Here is a 19,157-nt window from a genome sequence, read left to right on the forward strand (position 1 = left end):
TTGGTCCGGCTGAGTTGTACCTACAAAACAACGGAGACTCCGGGTGGTTGGAGCTCCGCCTCCGAAGATCAAGTTAGTAACTTGAAAGAGAATAAAGAGTGTGGAAATTTAAGTGGGGATCTGCTTGGATTCCAAGCTCAGGGGCTTCCTTGATGAGAGAGAATGTAGGTGTAATAAATGATTGAATGTGTCCCCAAAATGGGGAAATATCCCCTATTTATAGGGTCATTGGTAGGAGTGCCCTTATCTAGGTCGCTTAACCTAGATTGTGGTGGGCTGCGCCGAATTACGACGTTCTCTTGGGATTTGGGCCCTTGAAGACTGCCATTTCATAATCTATCTGAAGGAGCCACGTGTCAAATGGCTAGGGGGCCACTTGGGTAAGTCTGATCTTGAGACGTGGCCTTCTCTTATTGGGACACCTGTCTAGGGTAATTTTTACCCTAAACACCTTCTCTGGTCAGTGGTCAAGCTTCACGGTTTTCTGGTCCTTCACGAGTTTGAGCGAGTTCGAGCCCTTCATGAGTTCACGCGAGTTCAAGCGACTCAAGCCTTCAATCTCATGTAATTTATGTTCTCACACGAGTTTATTTAGGGTTATTTTAAATTTATGTAATCTAATTGATAGTATTATCGTTGTAATTGAGTAAATTTGTAGTGTATTCCTTGAATTCGTTGTATTGTATTCTAATTTATTGATATTCTCCTTTCATTTCTTGTCTTCTCCTGTCAAGTACTCAAGTATGGAGGCTGATATTGTTCGAATTTTTGCAATAAGGGAAGAGAGGGGTTGGACTTCTAGTGTTGATTATTGATGGGAAATTTTTAAGTATACTTCTGGTATCTTATTTGTTTTGAATTTGGTTGTCAAAGTATATTATCAATTCATAATTTGCATTTTACATGAAACTTCATAACTTCTTCAATATTACAGGCTTTAAATCCCCATTTTAAGCATTTTTTCTTCTTTTTTTTTAAAAGCATTTTTTCTTTTTTAATCTTGTTATTTCGTTTTTTTTTTTAATTTATGGGTTTTAAGGGTTTTGCTGTGAATTAAAAGAAATCCGGGTACCCGATGTCCCAACCCGAATAATTCGGGTACCCGGAACCCGGGTACTTGAAATATTCGGGTCGGGACATGGGACGAATTACCAACTACCTGAAACTCCGGGTACCCGGGTTTTCGGGTACCCGAAAACCCAGGTACCCGTATTTGAACACCCCTACCATTTGGGATATTATTGCACTCTGAAAATTTGTTAATTTTTATATTAAAAAGGGACAATTGTGAATTACTATCCGTGAAAAAAAAATTGTTAATTATTACCCCTAATTGTGATAAATTGTACTCCCCTCTATCCCCGATTGATAGTCAATTTTGCCATTTTTGGTGACTCAAAATGTTAATTGATATGTCCATTTTATATAGTAATTTACCCCCGTCCCTTGGTCATAATTAGTAGTGTTTTTGGCTCTTTCGAGCCACTTTTATTGCTAATTGGTGTTTTCTAGTGTTTTTGTAGTCTTTGTTGAGTTTTGTAGGGAATTGCACCTTTGGAGCATTTTCTCGGGTTTTTCATGGAGCGACTACGGAAATTAGAAGAGCACGACCATCTTTGAAGCCCAAGGCCGATTAGAGTCATCGAGCCGGTGATTAAGGGCTCGGTAATCGGGATACCGAGGTATTTGGACCGAGTATTCAAGACCCGAAGAGGAAATCCAGATTGGGCTGAGGAATCAAGCCCAATCGAAGTCCAAGCCTTGAAGAGAAGCAAGGGCCCGATCGGGCAAGCATTAGCTCGATCGGGCGCGGCGTGCAGCTTTGGTGCTGGTGCGTGCCCTAAGGCGCACCCGATCGTGCGAGCATTTAGCTCGATTGGGCGTTGCTGCTGAGAAGAGGCACGAGGAAAAAGGCGCGCCCAATCGAGCGGCCTCTAACCCGATCGGGTCGATCGGGCGCGTGTTTTTCTCAGAGCTGATTAGATTAGTTTTTAATTTTTGTTTTGAGGAATGTTTAAATACGAATTATGTACGTAATTTTGGATTACCTTCTTTTTTAGATTTACTCTCTCTACTTAGGATATTTCTCTCTCTTAAATTCTCTCTCAACTTTTGTTCTTAATTTTCTTTGATTAATCTAGATTTCTTTTGGTAACAATTTCTTCTCTTTTATTTTCAGCTATTTCATTTACTTCTTTGATTATGTTTTGCTTTATTTATTTGATTAGTTTAGTTATAATTATGTCTGAGTAGTTTAATTCTAGGGTTTGTGGGGATCCATAATTAATATGAAGGGATAATTTGTTATTATTGATTATTGATATTGCATGATAATTTCTTATTGAATTGTTTTAATTCTTTGCAATTAGATTATGAATCGAGCAGATGTAATTTGGTTGTGAATGTTTAGAAATATTGAATTGATGAATCGAGCAGATGTTAATTTAATATTAAAGGATATTTTTAATAGGAACTTAGATCTAGTAAATTGCGAGAGCCTGTTAGATCTATGTTGATTAATAAATTGCGAGAGCCTGTTAGATCTATGTTGATTAATAAATTGCGAGAGCCTGTTAATCATGTTATTTGTGCAATGTTAATTATTAATTATTATGTTTTATCCCGGAATATTAATTATTGGTGAACCTGTGACCCTAGGCCTTCTTATTATTGTTTTTCTCCCTAAACTTATTCTTCGTAGTATAGAATTTATTCCCAAAAATATTGGTTACTTAGATAATTTAGATTATAATAATTAATTAGGAGTAAAAAGACTTGTTTCCCTGTGAAGTTCGACCCTACTTCCCTATCTACTTTAGTTAGAGGACTTAGGTATTTACTTTTGATTAGGGGATACGACTTTACCCTGTCAAAATTTGGCGTCGTTGCCGGGGAAACAATTTTATTTTTATTTCTGATTATTTTTGTAGTCTAGGTTATTTTCTTTTGTCTCAGAGAACGTTAGTTCTTTGAGGAAAATCTCACATTTGCTTCTAGTTTTTTTTTGTTTATGCCCAGGTGTTACAGATCAAGGTACATCCCATTCGATCCTGCGATCGAACGATCTTTTCATAGACAGAAAAATCTCTACAAGCAAATCCTTACAGATTCTGCTGATAATAATAATAATCACCGCGATCCTCCAATTGGTTCTAGCGATTCAGAGGTATCATCAAACGCAGAATCAGAGATGGCGGTTCCAAAGAAGCTTAGTGATTACTCACAACCAAAGCTTTCAGATTTTCCACATCTCACTCCCACTCCGGCTCTTGATGGGGTTCAATTCGAAATTAAACCTCAATTTATAACGATTATAGAGAGGAAGCAATTTAGTGGAGCCAAGGGTGAAGACCCAAATCTTCACATTGCCGACTATTGTCAATATTGCAATACCATAAAAAGGCAAGCCGGGGTCACACAAGACCAAATCAGAGAGAGATTCTCTTTCCTTTCTCTTTAACTGGAAAAGCTAAATTGTGGTTTAATGGCTTAAATAGAACTGCACTTAGTATAACTAACTGGGAAACTCTGGTTTTGAATTTTTATAATAAGTATTATCCTGCAGAGAGAACAACCTTACTACGGAGTGCGATTCAGAACTTTGCCCAAGAAGCCGATGAATCTTTATATGAGGCTTGGGAGAGGTTCAAGGACCTACAAAGAGAATGCCCCCACCATAATTTAGCACAATGGCAGTTAATCCAAGCCTTCTATAATGGCATTGGAAATTCTTCTATAACAATTTTAGATGCTGCATCTAGTGGGAGATTTATGAATCTTAATGTTGATGATGCAGGTCAGGTTATTGAAGATATGGTGATACATATTTCCCAATATGGGATTGCTAACAAGGGGAAACATAGTGTTGACTCTGTATCCTTTTTGCAAGCTCAACTGACCTCTATATGCCAAAAATTAGATAATCTTAGCACTGCCAATGTAGCTAATGTTTCTGCAATTAACAATAATTTTAATGAGGCTTTCTGTGAAAATTGTGGTATTTTAGGTCATTGGGAACAAGATTGCAGGAGTTCCGTGGAGCAAGTTAATGCCTTTCAAGCTTATAGGCAGAATAACCCATACTCCAACACCTACAATCCTGGGTATCGGAACCATCCGTACCTTTCCTACCGGAGTACTAATGTTCAAAATCCACCACCACAAGAACCACAGGCGCCACAACAACAGCAGCAGAAATATTAGCATCCTAATGCTGGCTAGAAGAACCAACCACAACAACCCTCCTCATCTTCCGACCTTTCTCTGGTGGAAATTAGAGCGATGTTGGTTAATATGCAGAAGCACATGGAGAGTAGAGATGCGACAATTGATTCAATTCTAGCGCACAATAAAATTGTAGATAATCAAATTGCGCAATTTTCCGCTACTCTACAAGCCTGCTAACAAGGAGCTCTGCCGGCACAGCCGACCAGGCCTACGGATCAAGCATATGCAATTACTCTAATGAGTGGTTCAAACTATGAAGGGCCCTCTATGCCCAGAGTTGATGACCCTGATTTATTAAATAATGCTAATATTGATTCCATTAAACCAAACAATGTAGTTAATAGCCCTGCAGGGCTAAAGGATAATACTAACATATCTAATTCTACATTACAGGGTACGACTCCACAGAAGGTGGCTACTCCAGACAAGAGCAACAATTCTCCAAAGCCAATTATCAAACTTTCATTCCCCAATCGTCACTTGAAGACAAATTTGGATAAGCAGTTTGGTAAGTTCCTGGAGATGGTAAAAGATTTGAAGATAACAGTTCCCTTCACTGAATTAATCACACAAATTCCTTCATATGTAAAATTTATGAAAGAAATATTGACAAGGAAAAGGTCTATTAGTGAGGTAGAGACAGTAGCTTTCACTGCTGAGTGTAGTGCCGTACTTCAGAATAAGTCTCCACCTAAATTAAAAGATCCGGGTAGTTTTTCTATCCCTTGTCATATAGGTAATCTAATGATTGATAATGCATTGTGTGATTTGGGTGCTAGCGTTAGTGTCATGCCATTATCTGTGTGTTCCAAGTTGAATATGGGTAAATTAAAAGCTACTAATATTACTCTACAAATGGCCGACCGTTCTTTCAAATACTCTTTAGGTGTTCTAGAGAATGTCCCCATTAGAGTAGGTAAATTTTATATACCCGTTGATTTTGTTGTTCTTGATATGGCCGAGGATATGCAAACCCCAATTATTTTGGGTAGACCATTCCTCAACACTGCAGGAGCAATCATAGATGTGAGAAGTGGTAAGTTAACACTATCAGTAGGGGATGATAAAGTTATTTTTAATCTTAATAATACCCCTAAAAGCTCCATGACTGAGGAGATATGTTTTAGTGTTAATGTGGTTGAAAATTATTCCAATAAGCCCCAAGCTCTTGAAAAAGATCCCTTGGAGGCAGTATCATGTGTTGCATCCCTTTTAGATGAGATAGACAAATGGCAGAAGGAAGTCGATGCAATAGAAAAAGCCCTTTACACTGTTGGTCTTGGTTTGAGGACGAAAAGGTGGAATCAATCAAGCAAGTTGTGCGATTTGAGCCTACGGTAAGTATTCCGCCAGATCGAGTTGCAAGTGTTGAATGCAATGACAATTTGAAGCAACCCTCGATCAAAGAAGGATCTTTAGTGTGTAGCATTGAAGACCTCCCATTCCAAGTCAAGGAGGATCCACCAGACAAAGTGTATCGGCGCCCCACAGGGCATGTCAGGAAGCTGCGTCGCAGCCTAAACACCGCTAGACCGGGTGAGAAACCGCCTGATGAGCGACATTTATGTCACTCTTAGGAAGTATTTTTAGAGTCATTTTCGCGTTTATTTTATCTTATTTTCCCTTTCTTTCTCTTGTTTTCTCTTAATAACATTTCTTGTTTATTTTGGTAATTTTGTCGTGTTTTAGTTCTTTTCGTAGTTTTTATTAGAATTAGTTTATTTTCGTATTTTATTTGCTTTTGATTTGTTATATTTCGTTCTTTATTTTTCCTTGAAAGTATTCTAATTTACTTTTATTTATTTTAATTAGTTTTGAGTCTATTTTATTTCACTTTCTTTTCTTGTATAGTTTTTGTTTAGTTTTTATTAGTTTTAAGTTTATTTTGTTATTTATTTGATTTTATTTACTTGTATAGTTTTATTTAATTTTTATTAGTTTAGTGTTATTTTTCTTTTTCTATTTTACTTTATTTTATTCCTAATTTATTTATTTCATTTTTATTTGTCTTGATTTCTCCTCGGTTTTGTGTTTAGGGTCCCGGGTTTCATGTCAAGTGAGTTCGGAGTTCGGGGACGAGTGAAAGTGTGCAATTCTTCTTTGATGGCTGCTGCCCACCTCTTATCCATCCTAATTTATTTATTTCATTTTTATTTGTCTTGATTTCTCCTCGGTTTTGTGTTTAGGGTCCCGGGTTTCATGTCAAGTGAGTTCGGAGTTCGGGGACGAGTGAAAGTGTGCAATTCTTCTTTGATGGCTGCTGCCCACCTCTTATCCATCACCCCACCTTCTTAACCTCCACTACATCACTCCCCTGCTCCCTCTCCTTCACTCAGCACCAACCACCGCCAAAACCGCCAGCATCTCCAACCACAAATCCACAAACCAGCCACGCAATCAACCACCACCAAGGACCACCACTACCCCCTGTTCTCACGCACACCACAAACCAAAACCCCCATGCTCCAATTCACTCACCTGCTGCCACCCTCACAGCACCACCAATTGCAGTAGCCACGCAACTCCTCTGCCTCCTTCCACCACACCCATTTTCCTTACTCCCCTTCCGCAATTCACCTGCACTCAACATCCACTCACCACCCATGCCACCTTCAACACCCTGCAATTGCAACACCAACGCACAACTCCACAACCACCAACCACAGCAACCTTACGCACCCAGCCACGCACCTAAACCACCATCAACCACCAGCACCACCTACAACCAGAGCAGCCACCAGTCGCCAATCCCCTGCTCCCTCTATCAACTCCGCGCAACCTTCACCACATAAATAAGCAGCCGCAACCACCACTCACCTCCATTTCCCCTTCTCCGCCACCACAATCAACCACAGCAGCCACTCAATTTCAGCCACAAGTTAACCTCCTCCTTCCACTCACACCACCTGACCACAACAGCCCCTCACCAACTCCCCATAACAGCAACACCACCGTCAACAACCAGCAGCAATTAAGCAACCAATTGACCCCTCAATTAAGCAAAAATCAGAGTAAATTGCAAATTAATCAAGTTCGAGCAAACCGTTGAGGGTTCGATCGAACTTCGAGTCAGAGACTTTGGGGGTTTTGTTATTCGAAGAGGAGTGGTCGAACACACCCTTGGTTCGACCGAACCAACCCCATAGTTCGGCCGAACCAGCCATCGGTTCGATCGAACCATTTCACGAGACTCGCGCGTGGTTATTAAGGAAGATCAACGTCTTGAATTGATGCTCGATGAGTGCTGTTGAAGATGAACGGTGGCGATTTCATATGGAAGCTTGATGATGGATTTTGGTTAGGCGCAAAGTAGGGGATCATCTCCCATTTTTAGAGCAGCCAAAATGTCGAAAAAGAGGGGAAAATGGTCTGATGATTTTGGGGGGATTGTTTGTTTTAATTTTCCTTTTTCTTTTATTTTTATTTCTTTCTTTTCTTTTTCCTTTTTCTTTTCTCTTTTATTTTCTTTCTTTAGTTTTACTTTATTTCTTTTAATTTTCCTATTCTTTCTTTATTTTATTTTCCTTCTTTTATTTTTCTTACTTTGGCTAGCTTAGTATAAATACCCAATTTTGGGGGTAATTAAGGGAGAGATATTCAATAACTATCCACTCTACTCTCTAATTAGTTTTAGGTTAGGTTAGGATTAGTCTTCATTGGTAGAGAGAGAAAGTGTGGTTTTCTTCATTAATGAACTTGGATTTTGAAGAAGGAGTTTGTTTAATCCTTTGTAGACCTTCATCTTCAATTAATGAGCAATCTCTTACTCTCTCTCCTCTATTTTTATTTGTTTTATTTTGATTATTATTTTAGTTGTTGGTATTGCTTGTTAATCATGTTTATTCTTGATTGTTTATTAATTAATCTTGTTATTAGCATGATTAGTGAGTAATTTCCCCATTAAGGGAATGGTTGTGGTGTAGTTGGACCTTGAGCATGTTCTTTAGAATTGATTTATTTGTGATTAAAGTCTTTATATGCTTGATATTCTTTAATCTTCTTGCAAGTGCACATTGTTGGTTGATTAAAGGTGAATCTTTGCTAACAAGAAACGGAAGTTGACTTAGTTAAGGTTCATTACTATCGATTGTTATTTAATAGTACCTCCTAGTATATGGTTCTAATGTAGAAACATAGAGGCTATGTTAGGAGAAGTCAATTGACCCCGGAAGGCGGCTAGATTGGATCCTTTATTTCGATATTCGAGCATGTTTAGTTCATAATTAATTCAATTTCTATGCCTTTGTTTATGTTCAAGTGAATGCTATACCTAAACCATTTTCCTTAATGTTTTATTTCTTGTTTTAGCATCTTTAGACTTTAGTTTATTTATCCCCTATTCCGGACTAGCTTAATTGTCGATAACATTTGGTGGTGTTTATCCGTTCTCTGTGGTTCGACCCCTATGCTTGCCTTATACTCGTATTAGGTTTGTTTAGGTTGTATAAATTGTATTTGATCTAGGTATAGACAATTGACGACGCGTTTATTCCCTTGTCACCGCCCGATCAAGCGTTAGGCCAAGGGTCCTAGTTATTTCATTGTGGTAAGAGGGTCGTGCGGGACCTAGATAAACCAGCTCTTTGCGGGAGGCAACCCGTATTTCTTACTTTCTAGACTATTTTTTTTTTTAATTTCTTTATTTTTACTTTTCCTTAGAGAGGTGAGGAGAGTGAATTTTACCTTTCATGAGTGTTTTTGTACAGGTTTAGATCACAAAGTACGGAGGTTTCAAGAAAAAAAAAAGAGAGGCGAAGAAAGAGAACTCCAGGCCTGGGTACGGGCCCGATCGGGCGAGGTTCGCCCGATCGAGCGCGCACCTAAGGTCAAATTTGAGCAAAAATTTTGCCCGATCGGGCAAGGAGTCCCGATCGGGCGCGAAATGTTGATTTTGACGGAGCTAAATTTTGCCCGATCGGGCGCGCAAGTGAAGAAAGAAATTGAGGAGAACTTCGCCCGATTGGGCGAAATTTCGGAGAAATCAAGTGACACAAAAAGAAATATCGGGCGAGCAAAGGGCAATTTCCAGGTTCGAGTTCGCGCCCGATCAGGCGCGCACTTTACAAATCCTCCTGAACCACCTTCGCGGGCACGCCTTTTTAATACGGAGTTTGAAACTCCCTTCTCCCTTCCTCTTTTCTTTTTCTTCCTTACTTCTTCTTTCTCCTTCACACTTTCTCTCTCTAAAACCTCCATTTTCAAACCTTCAACTCCACCTTCAATCCAAGATCTCCTCAAATTCACCCATCAAAACCTCAAATTTCTTACATATTCTTAATCCTCAGACCTTCCTCTACATTTTCCACCCATTTTCTCCCACTTTCTCTCATACTTCATTCAAACCCTTAGAGAGAGAAAGCTCCAAATACCTAATTTTCCACATACAATGGCTTCCAAGCGTTCAAGGACACAAAGGGGTGAAAGTTTGAGGGCACCACAACCAACAGTCAACCCGGACCTTCAAATACCGGGATGGGAGGAGGTTGTCATCACCTTGGAGGAGCAACGGGCTAGGATGTTAAACCTCATTGATCGACAAGTAATCTCTACGCGTTTTGTTCATCATCCCACACTAGCTAGATTAGGTTTAGATAAATATGTGGAAAAATTGTTCAAAGGTATAGGCATGAGTGGTTTCTTTCAAATGTGTCATGATACGTATGACTATATAACATTAGAATTTATTTTTTAATGTTATAAAAATGAATGCTTTAATCACTCATGTACAATTCCGATTATTAAACAATGATGTGAGACTAACTCTTAAAGAATTTGAAAAGTTGTTTGATTTGAAATCGGATAAACCGATTGAACCCTCTCAAGACCACACTATTGTGGTCTACAAGAGGCTAACTAGGGAGGATTTAGTTAACCTCTAACATGCCAAAGGGACGTGGATTCAACATCATGTCCCAAAGTTTTGGCAAAGATTTGCCGGCCTCACTATTTTTGGGAGGCATGAACCGGCAAATGCGATGAGAGATGAATTGGAGCTATTGGCATCCTATGTAATTCCTAACGCTGAGAAATTGAACATACCCCATAGGATAGTCAATCACTTCTAGAGGGCGGCCAATGCGGCCGAAGCAAGTAGGTCTAGGGCACCTATTTATTTTGGGGGGTTAGTGACCCACATTGCCAAAAGACACCTAGGTTGGAACCCGGATGGGCATAGGAAAGTTGTAGGCTCAAACCTCATGGACCTAGCCTATTTAGGGAGTCTAAACTGGGTGCAACCCGTGGGGGTGACACTTGGTGGATAGTCCACCGACAATCGGGTAGGAGTGATCAAGCCTTCACCTTACCCAACCCCGCCTTGACCAAATTTGAGAAGGGAAAGCCTTCTTATACTTTTGAGATTAACGGTCAAGGTGAGGTTCAACCACCTCACCCTTCACCACAACCCCACCAATCTCCCCAAGACCATTCCCCACATCACCATTCACCACACTATCCACCACCTCCACCCTTCACCTATGGCGTACCCACTTCCTCGGTCGACTATAACGTCGACCCCAATGCCCCTTATGACTTTTCGGCTTTTAGAAGCCAATTAGACCGTATCGAGATGGGGCAAGGGAGAGTTGAGGGTATGATGAAAAACCTAGATTCTATGTTAGGCACGTTGGATGGGCGGGTAGGGCACATAGAGAGGAACCTCGGGAGGGGTCTATACCCCATATACGATGATTATGCACGCCGAGGGGCTATTCCCCCCGAGGCATTAGTTCCCGATTGGTTCCAATACCCCCAAGGAGGGTATTCTCACCCCGGTGCGTATGGTACTTATGTGGACTACTCTTCAGTCCATGGATATGGGGGTGACGCTCCTTTTAGGGGTATGGGGGGAATGTGAACCCTAACTACTTTGCAGGTGGTTCGGGTTATGGTGGTGCTGGACCTAGCTAGGGTGGTGCCGGCTCGAGCTATGGAGGAGGTTATGAGAGGATGGATGACGATGAGGAATAGCTTCTCCTAGCTACCCTCCCAAGTCAATGAGGCAATTGCTTGATTTGGCTTGGGGGGAGATTTCTTGTACATATGGTAACTTTCTTTCTCTCTTCTCTATTTATTGCTTTTCTAGTGTAGATTTTATTGCTTTCCTTTATGAGAAAAATACAAAAAAAAATTGAAAAATAAAAAAATCCAAAAATACGTTCCAATGAATTGTAAATCATGCTTCCCTGTGCCCTTTACTTGAGAAAATTTGTTTTGATTCTTGGTTATTGATAATGAACATTGTGGATTTGTTGGTCATGATTTGAAGTTTAATTGTTTGGATTCCTAAACATGCGTCAATTTTTCCAACTATTTGTGAATATAGTGCTTGACTAGTTGATTTGGTTAGGAATGTGTGATAGTTCCATAGTTCCTGGTATGTCAATGAATTTGAGTATTGATTTGCAACTTTTAGTAATGTTTATATAGCTCAATATTATGCACATTGAGGAGGAAGAAGGCATTTGTTCTCTTAGGAAGCCTTCAGACGATATTAGATACATTTGTTCCCTTCTTGTTACCCATGTTTTTGCTTGTGCCCTTTTATTGTTTATTTAGCCACATTACAAGCCTATATGAGCCCTATTGGTTACTAGTCCCAAGCTTGGCTTGGGGGAGCTATTAGTTGGTGAGGTGAGGGAGTTGTGGTGTGCACATTATTTGCACAATGTGGGAATAAAAGAAGAGTGATTGTTCTTTGATTTTATGATTGGAAAATATTGATAAGTTGTGTTACAAAGTTAAAATTTCCAATATGAGTTAAAAAGAAAAAAAAGAAGAGCAAAGAAAAAAAAAGTTGTTTCATATTTTCAAATGTTCTATTTGAAGGTTGTTCACAAAAAGAAAAAAAAAAAGAATTCAAGTTTGAAAAGAAAGGAAAAAGGAGAATGAATTCAAAGTTTGTATTTCACTCAAGTTCTACATTATCATATTTTTATGAGTGAAATTTGTAAGTGTTGGGATTGTTTATATTGTTTGGAGTTGTATTTGGTGGATTCTTGTTGGAGTTAGTTATGTTGTTGGAGATGTATGATCATCATTTATTTTTTATCATGGGTTTATTAGGATTTGGCTCCCTTAATGCATAGTTTTTCTCTCACATATTCCCAAATTTATCCTACCCTTTACCCTAGCCTTACATTACAAGCTTTAAAGACCTTCCGACCTTGTGCATAGAGTTGTGTAAATGTGAAAGTGTTGTTTATCAATGCAAGTTATGACTTGACATATTCCGAGTCGACTATTAGGTTGAGTGTATGTCTTTTTAAACACACGAGTGTGTGAGTTTGGGAGGGCATTGTTCACATTAAAGGGGTTGGGTTGGAGAGCGATCGAGTACATCTTTTACTCGCCACATAAATAAGAGTTGAGTGTGTGAGCACTAGTCTTGAATTCTATATGCTCTTGTGGTTTGCTCTATTTGACAATTGTTGGGGAGGAAGGGTGATTGGATGAATAAGAGTGATTGATGTTGAAGCATGTTCATTAGATTTGCCTTGAATCGTTCGTGCTTGATTTGTTTATTGGGGTGAGGCATGTTTTATATGTTCATTGATGAGCTCTTTGCTTAGGGACATGCAAAGGTTTGGCTTGGGGGAGTTTGATATGTCCATTTTATATAGTAATTTACCCCCGTCCCTTGGTCATAATTAGTAGTGTTTTTGGCTCTTTCGAGCCACTTTTATTGCTAATTGATGTTTTCTAGTGTTTTTGTAGTCTTTTTTGAGTTTTGTAGGGAATTGCACCTTTGGAGCATTTTCTCGGGTTTTTCATGGAGCGACTACGGAAATTAGAAGAGCACGACCATCTTTGAAGCCCAAGGCCAGTTAGAGTCATCGAGCCGGTGATTAAAGGCTCGGTAATCGGGATACCGAGGTATTTGGACCGAGTATTCAAGACCCGAAGAGGAAATCCGGATTGGGCCGAGGAATCAAGCCCAATCGAAGTCCAAGCCTCGAAGAGAAGCACGGGCCCGATCGGGCAAGCATTAGCTCGATCGGGCGCGGCGTGCAGCTTTGGTGCTGGTGCGTGCCCTAAGGCGCGCCCGATCGTGCTAGCATTTAGCTCGATCGGGCGTTGCTGCTGAGAAGAGGCACGAGGAAAAAGGCGCGCCCGATCGAGAGGCCTCTAGCCCGATCGGGTCGATCGGGCGCGTGTTTTTCTCAGAGCTGATTAGATTAGTTTTTAATTTTTGTTTTGAGGAAAGTTTAAGTACGAATTATGTACGTAATTTTGGATTACCTTCTTTTTTAGATTTTCTCTCTCTACTTAGGATATTTCTCTCTCTTAAATTCTCTCTCAACTTTTGTTCTTAATTTTCTTTGATTAATCCAGATTTCTTTTGGTAACAATTTCTTCTCTTTTAATTTCAGCTATTTCATTTACTTCTTTGATTATGTTTTGTTTTATTTATTTGATTAGTTTAGTTATAATTATGTCTGAGTAGTTTAATTCTAGGGTTTGTGGGGATCCATAATTAATATGAAGGGATAATTTGTTATTATTGATTATTGGTATTGAATGATAATTTCTTATTGAATTGTTTTAATTCTTTGCAATTAGATTATGAATCGAGCAGATGTAATTTGATTGTGAATGTTTAGCAATATTGAATTGATGAATCGAGCAGATGTTAATTTAATATTAAAGACTATTTTTAATAGGAACTTAGATCTAGTAAATTGCGAGAGCCTGTTAGATCTATGTTGATTAATAAATTGCGAGAGCCTGTTAATCATGTTATTTGTGCAATGTTAATTATTAATTATTATGTTTTATCCTGGAATATTAATTATTGGTGAACCTGTGACCCTAGGCCTTCTTATTATTGTTTTTCTCCCTAAACTTATTCTTCGTAGTATAGAATTTATTCCCAAAAATATTGGTTACTTAGATAATTTAGATTATAATAATTAATTAGGAGTAAAAAGACTTGTTTCCCTGTGGAGTTCGACCCTACTTCCCTATCTACTTTAGTTAGAGGACTTAGGTATTTACTTTTGATTAGGGGATACGACTTTACCCTGTAATTAATCACATTTGCTTTTTTCAAGTACCATTAATATTATTTTTTTTTTACCAAAATTCTCTAACATTTGCAAAAATATTTCTGTAAATTTAACTTTTCCATGTAAATTTTACTTTCTCATGTACTTTAATTACTTTCTCGCTATATTTTTTTGCATACCCAATGTAAATTTACTTTTTCAATGTAATTTCTTTATTTCTCCTTAATTCCCGTGATTTTTTTAACAAAAGTGACTATCAATCGGGGATGGAGGGAGTACCAATTACTACCTAAGTGGATTTTCTGGCTAATTAACTCATTAATGACGTCATTTGTCATCTTAATACTAAATTAATCATTTTAATCCTAATTTAAAAATTAAAAAACTCTATCCCTATTTTCCGGCGAGTGCCTACCACAAACCAAACCCCCTCCTCTCTCGGCGGCGACTCCCCTCCCTCATCGTGTACCACAAACCCACCTCCCTTCCCCCGTGAACACCATGAGTCCATCCCTCCTCCACCGCCGAACACCATGAACGCAATGAAATGAGGTTTTTGGGTTACGAATGGAGGCGGTTTTCGCGGCTAAGGAAAGGGTGGAGGACAATTGTTGGGGTTGAGGAAGGAAAATTGGCTATTATCGGGGGTTAAGCAAGAGTTGTAGGCTGTTTAATTTCTAGGTTTGGGGAAAGGAGGGGGAATCAATTGAGGGTTATGGATGGGAATAAGACAGTTTTCAGGTGTTATGGGAAGGTGGAGGGCGGTAATCGGGGGTTGGGAAAGGGAAGGGGATGGGTTTCGCGGTGAGGGTAAGATAAAGGGTGGATTTTCGGTGGTGGGGCTAGAAAAGGGGGAATTTCTGGTGGTGGGGATGGGATAAAGGGGCTGCCGGAGGTGGAGCGACAGTGGTGTGAAAGTGGATAGGTGGTAATTCAGGGTTTATTTAATTAATTAGGATTTAAAAGTCACTAATTATAATTTAGCAGGAAAATGATGTCATTAGTAAGCTTAAGTGACGGGAAAAGAGGAGAAGGTAGTATTCGGGATAATTAATTGATTTTAGGGGTAGTTTAGCAACTTTTTTTAGGGCTAGTAATTCACAAATACCTCTTTTTTGAGGTAGTAATTCAAAAATTTCCCCTGATTCTACAATACTGTATCACTTTACTGCTAATCTAATTTACTCTGAGTAAAGCACAAATACAGTCCTTAAACTATTGTATTTATACAATTTTAATCCCTCATTTTTTGTATGTGCACTTCTGATCCTTCAACCACCCTAAGTTACAATAATATCACTTAGCCTTCTCTTTAATCACTTTAATGAAGGTTATCTCATCCTTAAATTTGGTAAGACAAAATTATTATCTAAAAAAATTGTTGTATTTTGCTCAACTACTCAAGGTATATTATTTTTCTTCCTTTCTCAATTTCCTTAATTGTTATTATTATACTAACTAATGTGATTGTTCCTATGTGATGTTACCAATAGGAGTACCTAATGGAAATATTAGGAGCTAAATTTGCCCTAAATCTTTCATTATTCCATATTAATTAGAAAGTTAAGCCTATTGGTGAAATGATAGGACATGGGCTATAAAAAGGTTGTCAAGTTATATATATATATATATATATATATATATATATATATATATATATATATATATATATATATATATATATATATATATATATATATATAGGGGAGGGATCCGGTGAGAATAGGTCTTTATATGAGAAATCTATCATATATGAGAATACATCACAACCATTAAATAGAACTAGATCCAACAGCTGAGATCACTCCAAGAGTAATGGCAAAAATGTAAACTTACACTCAAATAAAACCCTTCCAAAATCTCTAAAACCCACGCATTCAACTCATCCTCCAAACCCATGCTCAAATTACCAGATTCTCTCTCTCTCTCTCCATAAAGCTTGACTTTCTCTCTCCTCTTGTTCTTAGGTAAGTAATTCAAATCTTATGATTCAATTCTTTCTACTCATTATATTCTAATGATTTTTGCTGCGATTTGTTTGAGCATTTTTATGCGATTTTTCTCAAATTTTTAAGCGATTTTTTGCTTTGATTTTTATGCAATTTTTCTTAGTTTTTTTCTCAATTTTTTATTACCTGATTTAGGCGATTTTATGCTTGAGTTTGTTCGTTTTATGTTTGATTTATGTTCGATTTCCAGTTTCTGTTCGATTTTTGTGGTTTATATGTGTTTTATTTTCTTGAATTTCCATCTTATTTTCGAATTTTTTATTTAAATTTGATTCTTACAATAATCATAAATATGTTTTCAATTTTATTTTAAATTGATATATATATATAGAGAGGTTAAATTATTGATCTTGATTGCTTGGATTTGTGTATATTATCAGTGTTTCATTTGAAATTTGTAATCTGAATTTTTACAGGTTCAATTCATAATATTAGATTGAAAATGGATGAACAAGCAAATACTAAAGTAGGTTTAATTTTCATTAACTTGGATGTTTTTATGTACAACATATTCCAAAATTGTAGAACATGGTTGAAAATTTAGAACATGTATGTAAAAATTTAGAACATTTTAGAAAAGTAAGAAAAAGTAATGACCGAGGATGAAGATGAGTAAAATTTGATAAATAATTTATAGCATTTGATAAATAATTTAGAACAAATGAGTAAAATTTTGGAACATGTTCTGATTTTTCTAAGGGGGTGTCTAAATAACGAACAATGTAGAACGTATGAGTCATAAATTAGAACATATAAGTAAAAATTTAGAACAAACATCTTAATTAGGTAAACTTCAGTCTTGAATTTATGCTCTATATATATTAAATCTCTTTGTTTTAAATCAGATTTGCATGTATACTTTGAATTAATTATTATAAATGTTGTTCTAATTTCATACTCATATGTTCTAAATCTTAAATTATTTTTTCTAAAAAACTTACATGATCTAAGATTGTTATTCAAATGTTCTAAAAATTGTTTCTAATGTTCTAAATTTTTAGTCTAATGTTTCAACTTATGTTTTATATGCTCATAAGCTTTAACAATTAACTCTTCATTCAAATGTTCTAAATAGTGATTCTTATATTCCGATGACAATTAAGTAAACTTCAGTATTGAAATTAAGCTCTAAATAATTAGTCTTCTGTTCAAATCATATGGTCTATATATTTAATCACGTGTTCTAAATTTTTATTCACATGTTCTAGAATTTGTTTTTATGTTATAAAGTTTTAGTCTAATGGTCCAAATTATGTTTTATAAACTCATAACCTTTATGCTATAAATAATTAAGTAAACTTCAGTCTTAAATCTATTCTCTAAATAATGTCTTCTGTTATGAGTTAATCATGTGATCTAAATATTAAATCATATGTTCTAAATATTTAATCACATGTTCTAAATTTTTACTCATATGTTCTAAATTTTTATTTACATGTTCTAAATAGGTAGTGCTATATTTTGTGTGTAATGAAATTTGATCTTCATGTTCTAAACAGGTACAACATGGTATTTACTCCATTTATAGGGGTTGATCATCACAAGAGTTGTATCACTTTTGTGGATGGTTTCATAGCAATGGAAGATATTAAATCATTTGAGTGGTTGTTCAAAACACAATTGTGTTAGTTTGGCAGAGGGTGACGATGAAGATATCAAAGACCTTGTGATTAATCTTCAAGTATTGAGGTTGGATTTTGGAAGCTAAGAGGAATGCAAGAAGTAATGTTGAAAATAATGCTACTAGCTTAGCAAAGGTTGTGGGGAATTGAGTAGCACCATGATATTCGAAATTATCCAAAAAAAGTTAGATGATACTTAATGATGTTAGAACATTTTTTTGAATTTGTGTATTGAATAACACTTTTTGTACTATAAAAATGATTATAGTTTGAAAATTGAGAGTTTAAATTTAATGCATATGTATTAAAATTTAGAACATATGACTAAAAATTTAGAACATATGACTAAAAATTTAGAACATATGAGTTATAATTAGTAATCATGTGTGTTGTATGTTTCCGATGCGATTCAAAATGTTAATTTAGACCATATGATTAAAATTTATCACTTAAATTCTTAGTTCTTGTCTACATGAGTAATATTTTTTAATTCATGTGTTTTGTATGTTTTTGATGGGATTTCAAAATTATAAAATTAGACCATAATGATTAAAATTGGTGGGAGGGTGTGCCGCATCACTCTAAATTTCATTTAGATGCATTTGGGTGGGAGGATATGAGTAATAATATTCGTTTATTCTAGGGATTACTACAAGATCTGATGCAGGGAAGCCTAAATTAGCACCGAATTCTTCCGGCAAAGGGCTAATTTCATCATACCCTAATCTAAAGCAATGAGTATCCACATCCCAATATTCTAGAGCGGTATGAATAAAATCTAAATCAAGATCTACCCCTTTGACACCATAAATACCCCCCAGGTGAAACACATCTAACTCTTTTCTCTCCTTGTCATTAAGAGACCGACACCATTCATGAGTGAAGTTGGTAAAACTTTTAGAGACTAGAGACATCATTTTTATTTTTTCAAGAGCTAAGAATATATTTAATCTGCTAAAATTATGAAGAAAATTGGTTGGGCAGGGGGCTATTTATACACAAAATTGGCGCAGTTTTAATCCGGGAAGGATTCGGAGTCAGCGCTCATTAGCGCAAGACGCCAAACATTAGCGCCTGACGCCAGAGCCTGGCGCCAAACGTTAAGCGTAGCGCCTGGCGCTACACCAAACCCGTGGCGCCAGGTGGCGCTAACGTGTCTTATTGTACGCGCTTTCCAAAAACCGCATTTTTTTGGCCTGATTCGAGTCTGACCAATGACTTTACGGTCTTTTATTTTTTTAATATATACCTTTTTTTTCTAAATTTTATTTATTTCTTCTTCGATCATATTA

The 19,157-nt window shown here is 37.1% G+C and overlaps 1 non-coding gene across 1 annotated transcript; it reads right to left on the reverse strand.

Moving 5' to 3' along the window:
* Window positions 1-3,572: 3,572 nt before the first annotated feature.
* Window positions 3,573-3,683, reverse strand: LOC145557104 (small nucleolar RNA R71). The gene has a single exon (XR_014092177.1). It is a non-coding gene; the product is annotated as a small nucleolar RNA R71 (small nucleolar RNA).
* Between the last annotated feature and the right edge of the window lie 15,474 nt (window positions 3,684-19,157).

Source organism: Chenopodium album, chromosome 8, assembly GCF_948465745.1.
Source record: "Chenopodium album chromosome 8, dcCheAlbu1.1, whole genome shotgun sequence".
Taxonomy (NCBI): domain Eukaryota; kingdom Viridiplantae; phylum Streptophyta; class Magnoliopsida; order Caryophyllales; family Amaranthaceae; genus Chenopodium; species Chenopodium album.